The sequence below is a fragment of the Cynocephalus volans genome, chromosome 6, assembly GCF_027409185.1.
Source record: "Cynocephalus volans isolate mCynVol1 chromosome 6, mCynVol1.pri, whole genome shotgun sequence".
In the NCBI taxonomy this organism is placed as follows: domain Eukaryota; kingdom Metazoa; phylum Chordata; class Mammalia; order Dermoptera; family Cynocephalidae; genus Cynocephalus; species Cynocephalus volans.
In genome coordinates this window covers 129,031,428-129,049,621 of record NC_084465.1, presented here as the reverse complement: position 1 = coordinate 129,049,621, position 18,194 = coordinate 129,031,428, and positions in this window count along the sequence as shown.

The following is an 18,194-nucleotide window of genomic DNA, read 5'->3' as shown; positions in this document are numbered from 1 at the left end:
GATTTAATAAAGCAAGTTCATTGTTAAGGTCTTCGAACTGGTTGCTGCTTTCCCTATCAAAATGCCAAACACCTCTTGGGTAGGTAGTTACCAAACATATTTTCAAGATTTAAGAAAATTGCCCACTTTCTTGCTAAAGAGACAGAGCTAACTTCCCACACTATGTCAACAGAGGGTTGGGTGGATGGGTATGCAAGAAATGCTATGAAATCTCCCAAAACATATTGGAGGAAGTTAAGATTGAATGCTGGCCTGGGAAGAACAAAACAGAGCCCAAATCCACCATGACTCTACACTGAAAGCTAAAGCAAGAAGGTCTTCATTTTAAAGAAGGCTTCTGAAAGTCTCCTAAATTGCACGAAACTCCATTTTTTTCCACCCCTGAAGGTTCAGTGTTGTGTCAGTTCCTATCAGAAAGTAGAATCTCTGCTTCCAAGAAGTCAGGTTATTTCAAGCCTTTTCATTTGTCTAACCCGGAAAGGAAACTTTTTTCCAAGAATTATCTTATAAGAACTCTTGTTCCCCTGTTTTGCCCTGCAGACTATTTCCTTATTTTATTTAAGTCCCTGTCCTACTGACTACCCCAGCCTCGGCCCAACAGCACCATGAGGAAGCTGTTAAACCCTTTACATATCACTCAAGATCAAAGCAGTACAAGTCCCCTTCAGATTGGGTTATTGGCTAAATAAATTTAAATCTCTCCTTTTGCTCATTTTACATAAAATATCTTAGGTATTTGCACACAAAATAGAATAAAACTAACTAATTATTCAAGGGCTCCTTGTCAGTTTCTAGATTAACCTGACTTTTTTTGCTTTAGTTATTGCTTTTTTAAAAACAGCTTTCATTTTGATCATTTTATGCATCCTTTAAAAATGGACCAAAAACTCTAACTTGGAAGTATTTTTTTCCCATCCAGAATAACTAATGTGAAGAGTCTCCCCAAAAAGCAATGCCTATAATTCAGGCATTTACAATTACACTAAAATGCCAAAGTATACTCTGCATCTCAGAAAAGCTGTACCACACTGACTAGTTGACTTGACTAAACTCCATCATGTTCACCACCATGGCCTCAACACCTAACTTAGTTCTGTACTTAACACATAGCAGGGATTTACATCAATCCGACTAAGGAAAAATTTTACAGTTTGAAAGGTGAAGATAAGAGTGGGTTCCTGTAAGAATCAGGAGCCAGGATGCACAAGCAAATGTAACACACAATTCTTTGAAAACATAGATATTTTTTTAATTCAGTTGGCTTCCAAAACCAAAGTTCTCCTCTTGTCTTTAAAGGTATCTACTCAGCATCCCTATTGGAAAGGAAGTCATTATTTATTTTTGAGGGTTTTTTTTATTTTTAAGGATGAAGTCAAGATATCAAGAACATGAGTATTCTTCAATCATCGTGCTCAATATTATATTCCTTTAAGACCCTAGATAAGACATACTGGACAGTATAAGTCTACTCATGACATCTGAATTCCACTGTAAACTTAAATAATTCCATCTGAGGGTGAGCTTGTGGCTATGCGAACACACATCCCTAAAGAAGAAATCTGATTGGTGTAACTAACCAAACATCATCTGGCCAGGACCAATAGCGTTTTTTCCTTCATGTTTTGAGTGTGTGTATGTGTCTGTCAGTGCGTGCACTTTCTCTTTGCAAGGTTTTAGAGCTGTCTTATTGCCACTTCACCAGTATACCAAGCTGTTTCTCACTTGAGATAATAACAAATTAGGATGTTACACTATTTAACAAACAAACCATAATAAAACCATGTAAATCCTAAGAACAGGGCCAAACGCTGTGGTGTTCCTTCAACACTTAACTGGGATTTGCTCCACGGCTAAATACAAGGCATCTAAGCCAGTTAAGTGGCTTGCCAGGGCTGCTCTGCACAGATGACATCATCACTTGGCTTTCCAAACACACCTCTTTGGCTCTAGCTCTTTTGGCTTCTTTCCACGTAAACAGTGCCTGATTAATGCTGCAAAAGGACTGTGAATCACGTATTCCACTCTCGATGGGAACTGAGAATGTCACTTGTTCCTCATTTCAAGCACAGAGCATTGGGATATTTAATGCAGCATCCCTAGCAACCACATAGAAACTGCCTTGGTGCCCTGCTGCCAGCTGCATGATGCATTTTATGTGAGAGCAGCTGATGGGTCACCCACTGGAAGGCCTGCACCTCAGCATGAAGCTGCATTCATGGCCTGACCATTACAGCCAGATCACAAGCACATTACAAGGCTGCCCTTTGACGAGGAGACAAGGGGATAAAGAGAAGTCTTTACTGCACCCCCAGAGAATAAATGGGACTTTGCCCATTTGGTCACAGGTGTTCAGGATTGATGAGAGCCTGGGTGGGGGGCGCCGTCCTCCTGGGGTACCTCCTACCACCACCGCCTCCAGCTGGCAACCCCATTGAACACATCTAATCATTAAATCAAGTAAATCCAGGAAAGCTGAAAGCAAAATCGCTCCCAGAAAGAAGAATGCCATAGATGTCAAACTTGATAACCCTTCAATAAAAATAGTTTAACTGTTGTGAATAGTCCAGAAATGACTTGGAAGAATTCGATTTGGAAGAGTTAGTGCTGGCGACTATCAAAGCATCCTGGGGCCATGTTGGGCTTAACCGCAGCAGGTGAAATGCTATCCAGTCTTATATGGTTACCTGGAGGGCATGGGTCAGTTATGCACACAGTTGTTGGGGAATGAATGTTCCCATACATGAACTGCTTCTCCTGGATGACTGACAGTGCAGCCTCTGAAAGCAGAATATGTCAAGTGTTAAAATAATATACTGCAGCAAACTGATGGTTGTTTACTAGTTTTAGTTTCCTGCCTGCTTTGAAAATTAGAAAACTATAAAGCATTCAGAAGAGCCTTTCTTCTCCATTCCTTCCGCATTACATCCAAAAAAGATTTGAACATTGCAGGCATGCATCACATGTTTTCTGAAATTTTTCCAGAAAACCATATTGTTTTCTATTTTGATAAGCCAGGAAAGGACATGGTGGTTTTACCACCACTCTTAAGGTCAATTAAACTAAAACTACTCAAGTCAGTCCAAGGGAGGAAGTGAATTTCCATGTCAGTTCCAGGGTTAATGTCTTTCTAATGAGGTCTACAAGAAGTCAGACTTCACAGGAGTATGAATGCAATACTAAAAGGTAACAAGCAAATGTTTAGAAGTTAGCAAATCATTTCAGTTCTTTCAAAGGTCCTCAAGATTTTATAGTTCTCATCTAAGGGTATGCACGAGCGTCACATATGCGTGCATGCGCACGCACGCACACACACACACACACACACTCCACCAAGAGTCCAGGAATAGGTCATCTAGAGGAAGGATTTAATTGATCTGGTCAGAACATCAACTTAGAGTTCACAGGCTTCTCAGTAATTCATAAAACAGACTTGGAAAACTAAGTCACCAATCTAGGGTGATATCATTTGCTTAGATGTGAACGTATAAAACAAGCAGAGATGACTGTAACTGCCACTATACTCACTTGAGAAGGTAAGTGGCAGCCTGGGGTCCCTGGTACTTGAGGAGAATTCACAATCACACCCTTAGGATTATTTGTGCTCACTCGATTTTTTCAGGAGAGCTCATTGCCCCAGGCTCTGCCTTACAGATAAAGAGCCTGCAAGATTCTCTAATCTTGCCCAAGACCACAGAAATACTAATATCCTTATTGCATAAGATCCACTTTCACTGCCTCAGTGAAACACAATTAAGGCGATTTCATGGGTGCAACCAAAGTCCTCCCTCACCCAATTCCGAAATTGGAGACTGACCTCAAAGTGTAATGTCATTTTTAAGATTTGATGTTGGTGAGCAGAATTTCTACAGCTCAGAAGCTAAGAGAGGATCAGTAAGGATCGTTGCCTTTCATCTCCACTGGCAATGTTTAAGGAAATGCTGGCGTAAAGAAGCCAAATGGGAAACTATAAAGAACCGAGATGTGGATTTGATTAAAACATAAAATTTTTAATGTCACTCTAGCCAGTTGTTATTTCAATATAGATATTGGCTATGCATTATTGTGTTGCCAGAACAGTATTATTCATAGATTCCACTACAAGGAAACAAGAATGCCCTCTTTTCCTGTCAATATTTAGAGTCTCAGTCTTAATTCAAACTCCCAAAAAGGACCCAAGGACCTGAGCGTACTTTTTTGTTTCCTCTAACAGATATTTTCTTCAGGAAATAAAACTAAAGCAAATAAGAATACTTTCTGCATTTCATTTGAAGCATTTTGTCTTCTGCTTATTTCCCTAAAGGCTTTCCATAATTTGGCTATAGTTTTCAGGAATTAATAAAGCCCAACTACTCACCTTTCGGGGGGATCAGTTTCCCCATCTATAAAGTAATTCGTTAATGAACTCTCCATTACCTTCTAATTCTAAGTCAATGATTCTAAAGTCATATAGAATATAGTATCAGTCAGATTTGGTTAGGCTGCATGTAATTAATTAATAAATAGTAGTAGTTTTAATAAAACAGAAATCTATTTTTCTCTCACATAATATGTCTGGCTAATTGATAATTGGGGAGCCACAGTATTACACTAATACCGACCAAGTATTATACTAATACTACGGCTCCCCAATTATCAATGACCAGTGCTAATACTGTGGCTCCCCAATTATCAATGTACCAAGCTGCTTCTGTCTTGATTCTCTACCTATCTTTAGCATGTTGCCAGATAGTTTACAGTGGCTGCCAAGCACTAGCCTCTACATCTGCATTCCAGCCAGAAAGAATGAGGAAGGAGAACAGTCTCTGAAACTTCCTGTCAGGGCTCATTTTTATCTAGAACTTAGACATATGGCCACACCAAGTATTAAGAGAAGCTGGAAAACATAGTCTTTATACTGGCTGGCCATATGCATAGCTAAAACTGAGCATTCTGATTTGGGGAAATAAGGAGAAAACATTTTGAAATAGACAACAGCAGTCTCAGCCACCAATATCAAATACACGAATAGTTAATATCTGACTTTTATTTTCCTAAAATATTAAAGGTATGTTTATTTTAAAAGAATGTCAGGAAAAATGAGCAGATAAATAATATAAAAATAAATGATAGCTATTGCATATATATAAATAATTAGTAATATATAAATAAATTACTGTATGTATGATATATGGTATCACTGTGGCATATTCTTACTTATCCAATTATTATAGCTCAGAATTTAAATTCAAATAAAATTCTTACCTTGCATTTCTTTTATATTATAAGTTTAGAATAATCTGAAGATAACATGAATGTAAAATAAAATAAGAGGCAGACTTAGGGATTAACGATGTAGGTTTAGCAGTGAAAGGATTATGGACTTGAGTCTGCCCTGAGTCCCAGCCTTGGTCCCGCCATTTACTTGCTCTGTGACTTTGGACAAGTCACTCAACCTCTCTGATCCTGTCCCATTGTCTGTGAAATGAACATATGTATTTGACTAGGGGGGCATCTGAGTCCCTCCCCAAAAGAGGAATGAACCCAGGTTATGGAACTTGGAGAGAAAGAAGGGGACAGAGAAGAGTATCAGGAACAGATTACATCTCTTATTTGTCCAAGTTTCTTTTAAAGCAGGAAAATGTTTGAACCAATAGCTTTTTCTTTATGTAAAAGCTCATGAATTTTAATATATAACATGTGCACCAAGCAACAACCTAGGGAATATTCCAGTGACTACCTTTACTGTAATTTTAACTCAAACTAAAATAATCACAGGATCAAAGACTCCTGCATTTACTAGATTAAAACTGAACACATAGTCTTACGTTTCTTTCTAAAAGTTGATGGCACTTTTAAGTCCCTAAATCAAGGCTTTAAATGTAGATAGATATTCAAGAATTTGGAAATGAGTTAAGTTGGGATCTGAGTATCAAAAATAAGTGCATTTGAAGCAGTCACTAATCAAGCCATCCATACCCGTGGCACGCCCGTACTATTTCAGAAGAGAGCAAGTCCCCAGAGTAGTCTCAAGGAAACTAGGATGTTTATTTGTTTGTTTTTAATTTTTCAAGATTTTCTCTGCTATCACTGTTCTTTGAGTCTAAGAGTCTCTACAGATTAATCATGATTTTCTTACTTTTTCATCTGCATAGAACAGACACTGGAAGCAGAATATAAGCATCCCTTCATAAATAAAAAAACATATGAATTGTAAAAGGGAATCAGGTATTAATAGACCTCATTTTTTGTTTCTAGCGCTTTTGTTCATTCTTTCATCAGTTATTTACCATGCACCTCTTCCAGGCTGAACACTAAGATCAAAGACGTAAAAATGAAGTAGCACACTTCCTACCTTCCACGTGCTCATCTGGACTGCGAGAGGCTCCCTGTGTGCCCACAGTGAGCCAAACACAATTTTGACCCTAACTGTCCAGAGGAGAATGATTGGAAACATGCAGGTATAAAGATGGTTAGGACAGCACTGAATGTTATCAAAGAGCTGGAGGCATTTGAGTCCCACTTCTGCTTAACTACCAAATTGCATGACTTTTCCATCTCGTTTTTCTCATGTGTAAAATGGGATAGTAATAGCATCTATTTTATAGGTTGGCTTCTACTCTATAGGTCTGAAATAGGACAAGAACTCAACGTTTGTTGGTCATGTTTAGTATTATCATTGTCGTTGATATCATTTTCAATTATATTATTAATATAGAAAAACCCAGAAGGAAAGACTTGAAATTCCAGTGTACCTAAAGAAATGAGAGAGGATCGTTTCTTTAACTGTGACTGTCCGACAACAGAGGAACGACCCCAAAATGCTTTACAGGTCTAGGGTTGAAGAGCCAGAGACTCCCGAATCAGCAGAGAAATTATATTGCAGGCGAAGAATACAGGTTTAAAATTCCTTCTTAGATAAAGGTCTTCCGATTAGTTTTGCACTGAGGGCAGGAAGAGGAGGAGGTTACTATGATATTCTCCTATTCTGTTTTCTTCTGCATCCAAACCTCCAACCCACTTGAATCTCTGGATTTCTAAATATAACTTTGAGAAAACTACACTTTTGATACAGATGAACTACTTAGTTTCCATAGTAATCACATCAAGCTAGTTAACATGTAATCATATATCTGGACTGCAAATCTTACTAAAAGCAATGCCATAGAAAATAGTTTTACTCTGAACCTAGAGGGGGAAAATTTCTGCTCAATGGCAAGAAATAGACAAGCCCTATATTTGTAGACAAGCCTGTTCAATAACTTCATTTTCATAGATTGATATGTCCCTTCTTATGAGGAAGTCAGTTGTTGCTCTCACAGCTGCTGAGACTGGAACGGCTTTTTGTGATGTTAAAAGCATGAGTCAGTATTTTACCAACAATAGCCGCATTTTAAAACTAGCCCGCAGCTTTTAAGGAGAGCCAGGAATTGAACAGTCCCAGCACCCAGACTTTCGAGACTGACCATCTTTGCAAGCTTCTGGCTGATTATCTTGTTCTATCTTGAAACATGCATTTAAATATTTGAGCATGTAAGAAGCTTTGGAAATGTTTGCTCCTGGGTCTCTGAGCCCCCTCTCCTGGTCTCTGCACCCACCCTTAACTCCCACCAACCTCCTACCCTGGCAAATTTCTACTTGTCAGTGTTCACAGAAAACTGATTTTGACAATGCTTGAAATGATAGAATGCTGAGTCATCACCAAAGTCATGGTGGGACTGCTGGAGCCTGGAGCTATGGAATGGGTAGGGGTGTGTGCGTGCACGTGTGTGTGTGTGTGTGTGTGTGTGTTGTGTGTGCACACCCTCTGAGCTGCCTGTAGTGGGCAGTGACTCAGAGAGACAAAGAGAAAAAACAGTGGCTTACCAGCTTGTCCTAAAAACATCTAAGTATTCTGTACACACGATCAGCCCACAAACCACCACCGCCACCACCATTATCAGCAATTGAAGATGCCCTCCCCTTTGATGCCATCTCTAAACGGGATGCACATTGTCCTTTTTATTTACATTCTGTTCTTTATCAAGCAACTACCTTACAACAGGTGCTAGGTTAGGGGATGGAGATGCTTGTTCAGACAGGGTCTCTGCCCTCGAGGCACTTATATTCTACTGGGGAAGACAACATTAATCAAATTATCACACAAATAAGTATGACACTGCACCTGTGGCAAAACAAAGCCAAGGGAGATGTTGCTATGGAAACCTAAAAAGGAGGCTTTGGCTGAGGCAGGTGAGTGACAGTTTCCCTGAGGATGTGATGCTCCCTGAAGGATGAGAAGGAGTAAAATGAGAGAGAAAGGAAGATGTTTTCAAGCATAGAGAAGATCACACGAAGGCCCCAAGGCTGGAGTGAGGTCTGAGAACAAGGCACAGAGAAAAAGGGGGAAAAGGATATGAGATGAACAGGGAGAGGCAGGTACAGACCATGCAGGGCCGGAGGGGCACATCAGGGTTTGTCCTTTTCATAAGAGCAACAGAAAACCACTGAAAGTTTTAAGCAAAAGGGTAGCCTGATCAGAGTTAGGTTTAGAAAAGATTGTTCTGGTTCTAAGAAAGAAAAGAATAAGGAGGAAAGGATGAAGGGAAGGACAGGTGTGATATATTTCATTTCAGGAAGTTTTGGGGACTTCTTGCTGCTTTGTGTGTGCCCTCGATTCACTTACTCTATGTATTTTTGATTGAGCATTCACTGTGTGCCAGACGTTGTATTAGGGCCTGCGCACAGGGTGAGCACAACCTCAACCTGAAGGAGCTTCATTTTGAAGAATGCTCTACGAATCCCAGCTTCACAGATAAAAAATTACTAAGGCAGAGAAAGGAAGTGTTGGGTGCATTTCCCAGATCCAATGCCCTTTTATGAAGGCTATGCTCAGAGGCAAAGGGGGACTTTATATGACTTAAGTAGAGAAAGAAGAGGTAAGATTCCAGGCAAGTAGCCAGAATATGCCATGATGTGCTGTGTTACCCTCCAAGAGATGAAACCCGGCACATGACATTGAGAGCAGTGGCCCTTCAACTTCCAGATTCTGCAAACACTGGAGCTTGGACAACTGTCAGTATGTATTTACACTCACCAAAACCAAACCATCATTTTCCTGGCTGGTATCCTTCCACCCAATAGGTTTCAAAATGTACAATATTTTATCAAAGTCAGATATACACATTGTTTCAAAAGGTAGATATTACTCTAAAACCTAGAAAAATGAACAGCCGTCCTTGTCCCAACCCTTCGATAGCTGAGTTCCACTCTCTAGAACTAACCTCTTAAAATTCCACAATTCTTTTGCAGTTATTTCTAGTGTTTACCTTCATGCTCATAAATAATATATTGCTATTTCTTGATTTTTCATTTTTAGATATCTGTTCTGACTTCCTATTCTGAAAAGGTTCTCCTTCCCACGTCCACCCTGCTTCCTTCCATTGACATCACAGCATAATTTTGGTTAAATCAGAATTTGGTGTTTATCTTAGTCTTACTTATGTAAAAGTTTTCAAGGCTGGGCTATATGATCTATTACCCTGGCACTCTCTTTCTTATCTAAGTTTTCATTTTTCTTAGGATTAAGATTGGGTGGTTTATCAATTGCTTAGTTTTCTATGCACCTATCACTGCTTTAAACCTAAACTGTCCCAGAGAAACCCAAAATTTCTGTCATGATCTTCAATCATGTCTGATCATGCACAAGTTTCATTTTCTCATCGACATTCCTCCCGGGCCCCCGATCTTCCTGATTTGATCTGGTGGTGGTTCTCCTGATCACTCCACAGCTGACATGCTGTCTTCTCCCTTCATCAGCCTCCCGGGGCATTTGTCACCCCCCTCTCGGATCGGTCCCTACTCCCTGGTTCCTAGGTCTTCTTTTCTCTTGGTTTTCTCACTCTGCTTGGAGAAGCATCTCTTCCAGTAGCTCCGCAGGAGGTAATGCTCTGAGAACTTACTTGTCTGAAAAATATCTTTGTACCATTTGTACTTTACAGTTTACAACGTAGAATGCCCCTCCCATCCATCACCACACTTCGTCCTCACTATAGTTTCATAAAACCTCACCACCCAGTTCTATCTACCATGAGAAGTGAAGTGACTAGCCCAAGGTCTCTAGCTCCTCACAGGAAGTGTGGATAATCTGTCTCTGCCGCTACCTCTGTGAACTGTGCAGAGAAACCCAAGTAGTGGGAGTACAACTATACGAGCTAATGGAGTGGATGAATTTACTAAGTTGATTAAGCAGGCACCTGCTCATACATACATTATCTGTTTCTTTATAGAAACTTCAGCCATCTGAGAGTGTGTTATTAAACACTGGATCTCTTATAAGCTTAAAAATTTTTTTGGCGTAACAGTATTGAGACAAAATTGTTTCAGAAAAGGCTGTTTTGTGAGCAAATTATGGAATGCCCAGTGGGTAGATGCCGTCTATGCAAATGCTGTTTCCCAATGTCCCCCAGCCCCTTCAGAGTCCCCCAACACCTGTCCTACCCTGTCTAACTTTTCATCTCTGAATCAATGCTTTGATTTAGAATGACTTTAAAGCAGGTGTCCTGAGCAAAGGTACCAAAGGGAAGAAATGTCAGAGTCCTGAAAGGAGGAACAGACGTCATGGAGGCTCCCCCAACTCCGTGGTGAAGAGTCCTGGCAACGAAGAGCACACTGGTGAGACTGGAGCTGATGTCGCTGCTCACTCCTTTAACAGCAACAACAAAAACAAGATGTCCATTGTGTGTTTGCTCATGCCTTGGTAACAAGAATTTCAACAACTGCTTCCTTTGAAAAGTAGAAAATGCTTTCCCTAACCTAGATGAATTTCCCATCAGTTTCCAGCATTTTTATTCATCTAATTGTTGGGGGGATGCAGAAATTTGAAACCTAGTTGTAGCTGACAGTATGAGCCCTCTTTTCCTTTTATAAATCACAGTCACAGAGTTATAGTCTGTCAGATCCTGGAAGAACCCCAGTGATCACTGCACATCCCCACCTTCCACTTGCAGGGAGCCAGGAATCAGAGCCATGCAGGACTGGCCCAGAGCCACACACCTGGACAGGGCGGTATCAGGACCAGCACTCGGCTGGGAGTTCTTTCTTTGAGTCATTAGTTGTTTCAGTGGCTCCTTCCTATACAAAAAAATTTTTTAAGTTCAATAAAGTAACATTTTGGTAAAAAATTAATGAATGCAATTTAGATGTGCCATCCAAGAATCAAGGCTATACTTTAACAATTTGATGAGCTGCAGAGTCTCTCTATGCAATTAGCCTTTCCCCTTCTAATTTCCTCTGTCCCTTTGAGCTCTCGAGGAGAGGATCAGTGGGTCCTTCGTATAGTCATTCCATACCTCTGAGGTCTGTTCTCTCCAGCCTCATGTCCCAGGTACTCCCTCCGCAATACTCACCAGGAAAACAAAACAAAACTATTGGTTGCTTTAATTTTCCCTTTAAGAAGCTCTTTGCATTTCTCAAATCATCTATCTCCACTCTTCCTCTCCCCTGGCCTAGGCTATGTGCCCCTTTCTGTTGGCTTGATAGACTGATGCTTGCTGCTGCAATGCAACACCCACACCACGGTAGCAAAAGCCATTTGGGTTTACATAAAGAAAGTGCCAGGTATTCTTGGATAGGATGTCAGGGAGCATGCTGCAAGCACCTGCTAAATAAAGCAAGCTTCAGGAAAAATCTAACTCCAGGTTAAAGAGAGTGTGGCAGGGAAGCCAGTCATGGAACAAGAGGAGGCATGTGGAAGGTAGCTGCTTCACAGTTCCCCAGGTCTGGTACCAAATCTCACAGCTCCTCTAGACAGCAGGCCCAAGACCCCTTAAGGGATGTTACACAACTACGATTTCTGCAAATACCAAATAAATGATGATTGAAGTGTATGTCAAGCTCTACCATCAAAACAAAAGTGTCTGTGTTTGTTTTACCGTGTCCAGACTTATTACTACACTTTTTCGTCTATTCAAATGTTGATTGCATATTTTGCAATGAGTTTTCTTGAACATGATTTATTTAATCTTTGCAATGAAAAGAAACTATAACTCAAGAGAAGACAAAAATGATGCCTGCCAGGATGACTCTCCTTAAACTGGTTTATTTCTTTTTAAACCACAAAAGCACAAAGGACCCAGAGTCTCTGATAATGAACGTAATATATGATTGTCATAAAAAGTTCACTCTCCTTTCAATTTCAATTTACCCCACTATAAATCAGTGATCCACTTAATCAAATATTCTTCCACTTTAATTGTTTTATCTTGCTTTTATGTTAAACCTCACTGAGTTACTGCTGGCACCAGTCTTCACATTATAGAAAAAAAATGTCAGTGGTGGGCCCATAATTAGTCTAAAACTCAAACATTGGTTCTGAACATTAACCAGATTGGAGGAAGCCCTCCCAATTTCACTGGGCCAGAGAGACAAATCCATGTCGGAAAGTAAACCAGGATTAGTCGAGCTAGCCATCCATCCACTGTCAAAATACAGAGTGTGCACCCCGGCTTTCAAACTAACTGAAATTTTTTTTTTCATAAATGTCTTTCATTATTATCTTACAGGGCATTAAAACTCTATTTGGTTGTCTCTTAAATTCTCCAGCCTGAAACTGTCCGTTTAAGAATTGCAGATGCTTGCCTGAACTAGCCCAACAGTTCCCATGAGAAAATATGTCAGCACAATGTACTGTGTAAGGCCACAGTCTAACTTCAGTGTTTGTGATGAAGGGCACTTCCTGGGTATTGTAAAAGACAAGAAACTGTCCCTAGTGGGTAATCCGGTTCAGTAAACAAGAAAGAAAAAAAATGAATTCCATGTTATTGATTGATAAACACCTTTCTGACAAGGTCTTTGGGGACTGTCTGATAGAAGTACTGTTAAATTCAACACTTAGAGCAAGGGGCAGTCAAGTGTTATTTGGACATGGGTTACCTGAATGTAATCTTTGACCTTCAAACAAATACTAGATATAATTTTTAAGTTAAAATTCTAAAAATCTTTTTAAGTAACCTGAGAATGAAGATATATCCAAACCAATCCATCAGCTGTACTCAATAAATGTAAATATTTTCAAAGCAAAGAAGCTTCCTCCAGAGTTTTATACACTTGCTTTGCATTTCATAGATAGGCAGTGAAAAGTCATCTTGAGTGTTCAGGGGATAACCAAGACACATGCTGATTACGAACTTTCTTGAAAATATCTATACCTTAAAATTTATTTATGCCTCTTGACTTGTTTTATAAATACTTAAACCAATTACAAAATTAAAACTTCTTAAATTTGAACCATCTAGCTCAAAAGTGAAGTATTTTTCATATTAACCAAAAGCTAAACATTTTTCTTAAAGTCTGGGAATGAAAAATGGCTTAAACTCACCCAGGAAATGTGAGCTTCATTTCAGACTATCTACAAAAATTAATCAGTGTCAAAAGTTATTTTTAAAAGGCATTTTTTGAAAGACTTTTTAAAAATCTATTGTTTAAATGATATCTAAGATATCAGAAATGTTTAGAAAAAACTTGAAGACTTATGAAAAACTTATTTACCAATAGACTTCATTTATGGACCTGTTCATAAAGTATGGTGATAAATTATTATGGTAATTATTTTTGTTTTCATATTTATCACATCAGACAGGTATGGTAAAATGATATGTACTAAATACATAGATATAATTATCACAACAGAGTGAATCTAGAAAAAAAAAGACATGAAAAACATCCCATTAAAGAAAAAGCCTTTATATGGGACATTATTCACATTTCTGCAAATGGAATTTTGTGATTAACTGCCATATAGTATATTATTTGAATAACTTTAGGAAAGATTAATTCCCAAGCTCTGTCCCCAGCAATATTTTTTCCTGGCTGAAATTGGGCTTTAAAACAAAACGTCAGCAATGCAAGCCGACAATTCAAGTTACAGGTTCAGAAACTTCGAGTGCAGGCAGTTAAAAGTGATTTAAGAAAGGTAAAATCACTCTTTCACAAATGTGAATGTTAAACTTGTAAATTGATATATCAAAACCACAACCGGAATATAGCAATTTGTCTCTCTTTGCCTGCTATGGTGTATTCCACAGCTGCCTGCCAGATAATATACCGATTGTAACTTTCCTAATTTACAGAGCCTTTAAGTCTAATCTCCTGGGCCAGCCTAAAGGGCTTCTTCATCCATTGAAATGCCAGAATAATTGAAATTGTCTTCAGCAGACAGTCAGGCAATAATGAATATTTTCTCTGCTGATTGCATGCCAAGGTTACGCACAGTACTGCAAACAGAAATGATCCCAAACCAAGCCTCCCCCGGGAGGGGCAGCCACTAACCTTTGGCAGCAGGCACAATACCTATGGCTTCCCCTGCTCAGGGGCTCCTGAAGCCAGCAACGCCCACCAAGCTTCTGTACACTGAAGGACAGCACAGTTGCCCAGTGAACAATGATCCCGTTTGCTCTCCTGACTCTCGAGAGGCAGATGAAAGGCTGGGAAAGGTTGTGGTTATGGATTTTTCGATGGGGACAGCAGGAGAGATGAACAGGGCAGGCTGCTTTGGGGATTAAGAGGAAATACACAAGGAGTTAATCAAAAGAAACACAGCATCGTTGGGGCATGGGAAGCCGCTAGCTTGTCCTCCCTGAACAGCCGTTCCCATACCTCTGAGTGGGTTTTGTGAATGCCGGAGCCGTTCCCTGATTTAGAGTCAGTACTGCTTCACTGGAGTCAGAACGACGCGTGGATTGGAACGAAAGTGTTCAGGGGCCGAGGTGAATCAGTAACATCTCTGAAAAATCTAAAGACTAGTGAACCTCTGTCTGCAGAAAGGTTAAAATGTAAAATGCCAAGAAGTTTTGAATAGATCTTCAATTTAGGACATTCATCTTCGATTATTGCTACTCTTATGACTTGCCTGAAAGGAGGAAATTTGGGGATGAGAAAGAAACAACCCTGAGACACTGTGGCTTTAAAGCACATAACAAAAGATATGTATTAAAAAGAAGGCATCATAAGTTACATGGGGGAAAAGAGTACAAAACCTGTCATTTACGTGATGCCTGAATTGTAATATGTGAATTAATAAGTAATTGTTCACCAAATATATGGAATATGTATTAGTTACCTATTTCTGCTTAATAAATTACCCCAAAATTTAGTGGCTTAAAACAGCCACAAACATGTATTATCTTGCATAGTATCTTGGGTCAGAAATTCGAAGCAGTTTACTTGGGTGATTTTGGCTCAAGATTTTATCATGAGATTGCAGTCAATCTATTGTAGAGTTGGGGCTCAGAAAACTCATAGCATGGCACTGTGACACACTGAGTGCTTTGGAAGTCATGGATATTGGAAGACCTCCGGAGCAAAGTCTCTCTTTGACCTTCTCCTGCCCTCCTGTCTCTCGCCCTCTTTCTTCTACAAGGTGGGTCATAGAAATTAGAACCCTTCTCCCCCGAAGCCAGCCATGAAACCTAGAAATATCACTCCAACCTTTTCCTACCTTTCTGGGTAGGAGCTGGCCAGTAAGAAAGTCTCTGACCTACCTAGGGTCCTGCCCTATACCTGGGAGGAAGGAATGCTACAAGGAAAGGTCAAGAAGAATCAGAGTAGACAGGCCCTGCTGGGTCTCCACCTTGGTCTGTTACATGAGATCATACCCTTTGTCCAATCACATTTCTACATGGCTGTCGACTCTTTATTGAATCTAAACATCAAAATAGACAGTTTTCCCTGGGTCTTTGGGTCTTCATTTCTGAAGACTTCCATGTGACATAAAACTTTGATTCAATAAATCTGTTATGCTTTTCTCTGGTTAACCTGTCATTTGTTACAGGAGTGGTGTCCGTGGCCTTCATCATGGGTGAGGAAAGGGGTCACAGCTTCCGGCCCCTACAGCAATCCTCTGAAGGTCTGACCGGGCCAGAAAGGTCCTCTGTCATGGTGGCTTCTCACATGCCTTGCCAATTTGTGCCGGTTGTTTGTTAGCAAGGGTCTCAGGTTCTTGCCACATAGATCTCTTTACAGGGCTGCTTGAACATCCTCGTGACATAGCAGCTGCCTTTACCCAGAGCAAGCGATCCAAGGGCAGGCAAGGCGGAAGCCACATCACCTTCCGTGCCCAGCCTCGGAAGTCACATGCTGACATTTCCACGATGTCTTCCAGGCAACACAGGCCAGCCCTATCTAAAGTGGGAGGAGAACACAGAAGGACATGTACACCAGAAATCACCACCTCGGGGGCTGGCCACCAGATACATGGTACACTATCACACGATCTGCCAGTTTCAAAGGCCAGAGTGGTCTTCTCAGTGCACCCACCACCACCAAAACCATCTCCTTGCACGCTCACTTACCCACACAGTGGTCCTTCACTCTGCCACTTGTCATCTAAGAAATCTTTCTCAGATAGCCCTTACCAGATTCCAAACCACATGAGTATTTTATCAGAGTCCAAACAAAAGGGAAGGAAGGAAGGAACAAAGGAAATGAGGGGAGGAAGGAGGGAGGGTGGGACAGGTACTTCACCGATACATGTTTAAATACAGTGAAAATAACACAGGGAATTGGTCACACAATTGACAGCAGCACTGAGAAGCCAGAATGTGAGGTGCTGCTCCTACCTAGGCTGGAAAACGAGGGAGAGGCAGCAATGTCACTGCAGACAGGGCCACAGCCAGCAGGAGCTGGAACCCAGGAGGGCATGTCCGTGGATGGGAGCAGGAACCATGAAGATCAGAGCTGGAGAGAAGGGGGGAAAAAGTGTCCTAGCTTCTCCTTTCTCCCCACTCTCCAGCCTCCTGCCAAGCCTCCATTGGTGGAATCCAGCCGGCAACTAGCCAGCAGGGCAACCTGTGGGGCAAGCAGCCCGTGCCACACAGAGCAGAGCAAGGGGACAAGGGTCGACACACACAGCCGGCCAAGGCTGAGGCCTTACACTGAGTTGCACTTTTTCACTGAACATTTGTATGAACATTTTTGTGTTCTACCTAGTTTTTGTAGTCATTATTTCAGCTTGGTTTGCATCTTGTGTATATGGACCCTACTTGACTTAACTATTCCCATAGATTTGTATCTTTAGGTTGTTTCCATTTCTTTATTAATGTTGTTATTTTCAAGTGACAATTCAACTAATATCTTTATTGTTTAGCTTTTTCCTTCTCTGATATGTTCTTAAGGTCAATTCCCAGAAACGATCATTATTGGATTAAAGATTATCAACATTTTTATGTCAACTGATACATATTTGGGGACATCTGCTTTTAAACTAGCATTCTGATCCCATAGCTAGTGTGCATCCCTTCCTACTAACAAAACAAAATGAAGGCCGAAAGGTACATAAACACAAGGACTCAAGTCCACTATTCTAAACACAAATCAGAGACGTTCCAGCGCTTTATAAAATCTCTATTTTGATATTGCAGCAACAGCAGTAGCAAAACCTCTCGTAAGAGCTGTGAGATCCTGGAGGAAGCTCTGATTAACTCTGAAAAGGATGGCTGACTTCTCCTGGATATGACTAGAATAATTTTTAGTTTAGTGTTTGTCTTAAAGGAAAATGAAACTTCATCCTTGTTTCTTTCAAACAATAGAAAGCCTAAAGCAAATTTTAGCTGGAACGTCCTATTCTTGACTGTGATGTTATTTAGATGTCTGGGAATATCCAAATCTGAAAAAAGTGTATAATAATGGAGTCTCTAGCACTCTCTTATAAGACAATTGCAAACCAATAGGCAAGGACTCATGTGTAGAAACTAAAGAAACATCGAGAGATCTTCTGGCCAGAGCCTTTTAAAGCCCCTCAACTGTCCATGAACTATCTCTAACCAGCCTGCAGCAAGGTAAGCACAAAAACTGAGAGCAAGAATTTAGAAATTTTTGTAGCAATTTGCCATAGTAGCAACACTTTTATTGTATTTTACAAAAGTATGTTTACCAAGTATTGAGAAAAAAAAATCCTTCACCAGTGAAAGTTGAGGAAGTATTGTTATCCTCCCAGAGCTGAAATTGGACAAATATCTTAAATTTACCTATAGCCATTGATCGGAGTTATTTTATTTACATCAAGAACTCAAACAAGCAGACAGGTAACAAACAACATACGTTAGAATAATAGTTTACGGTAATCAATATTTTACAGCAAGTCAAGTCTCTCTGAGATTATTTTATACTCCAAGACTATCATAAATATAAATATCAAGTGATTTGATTTGACTAATTAGGAAAAGTTATGCTCATCAGCTAAT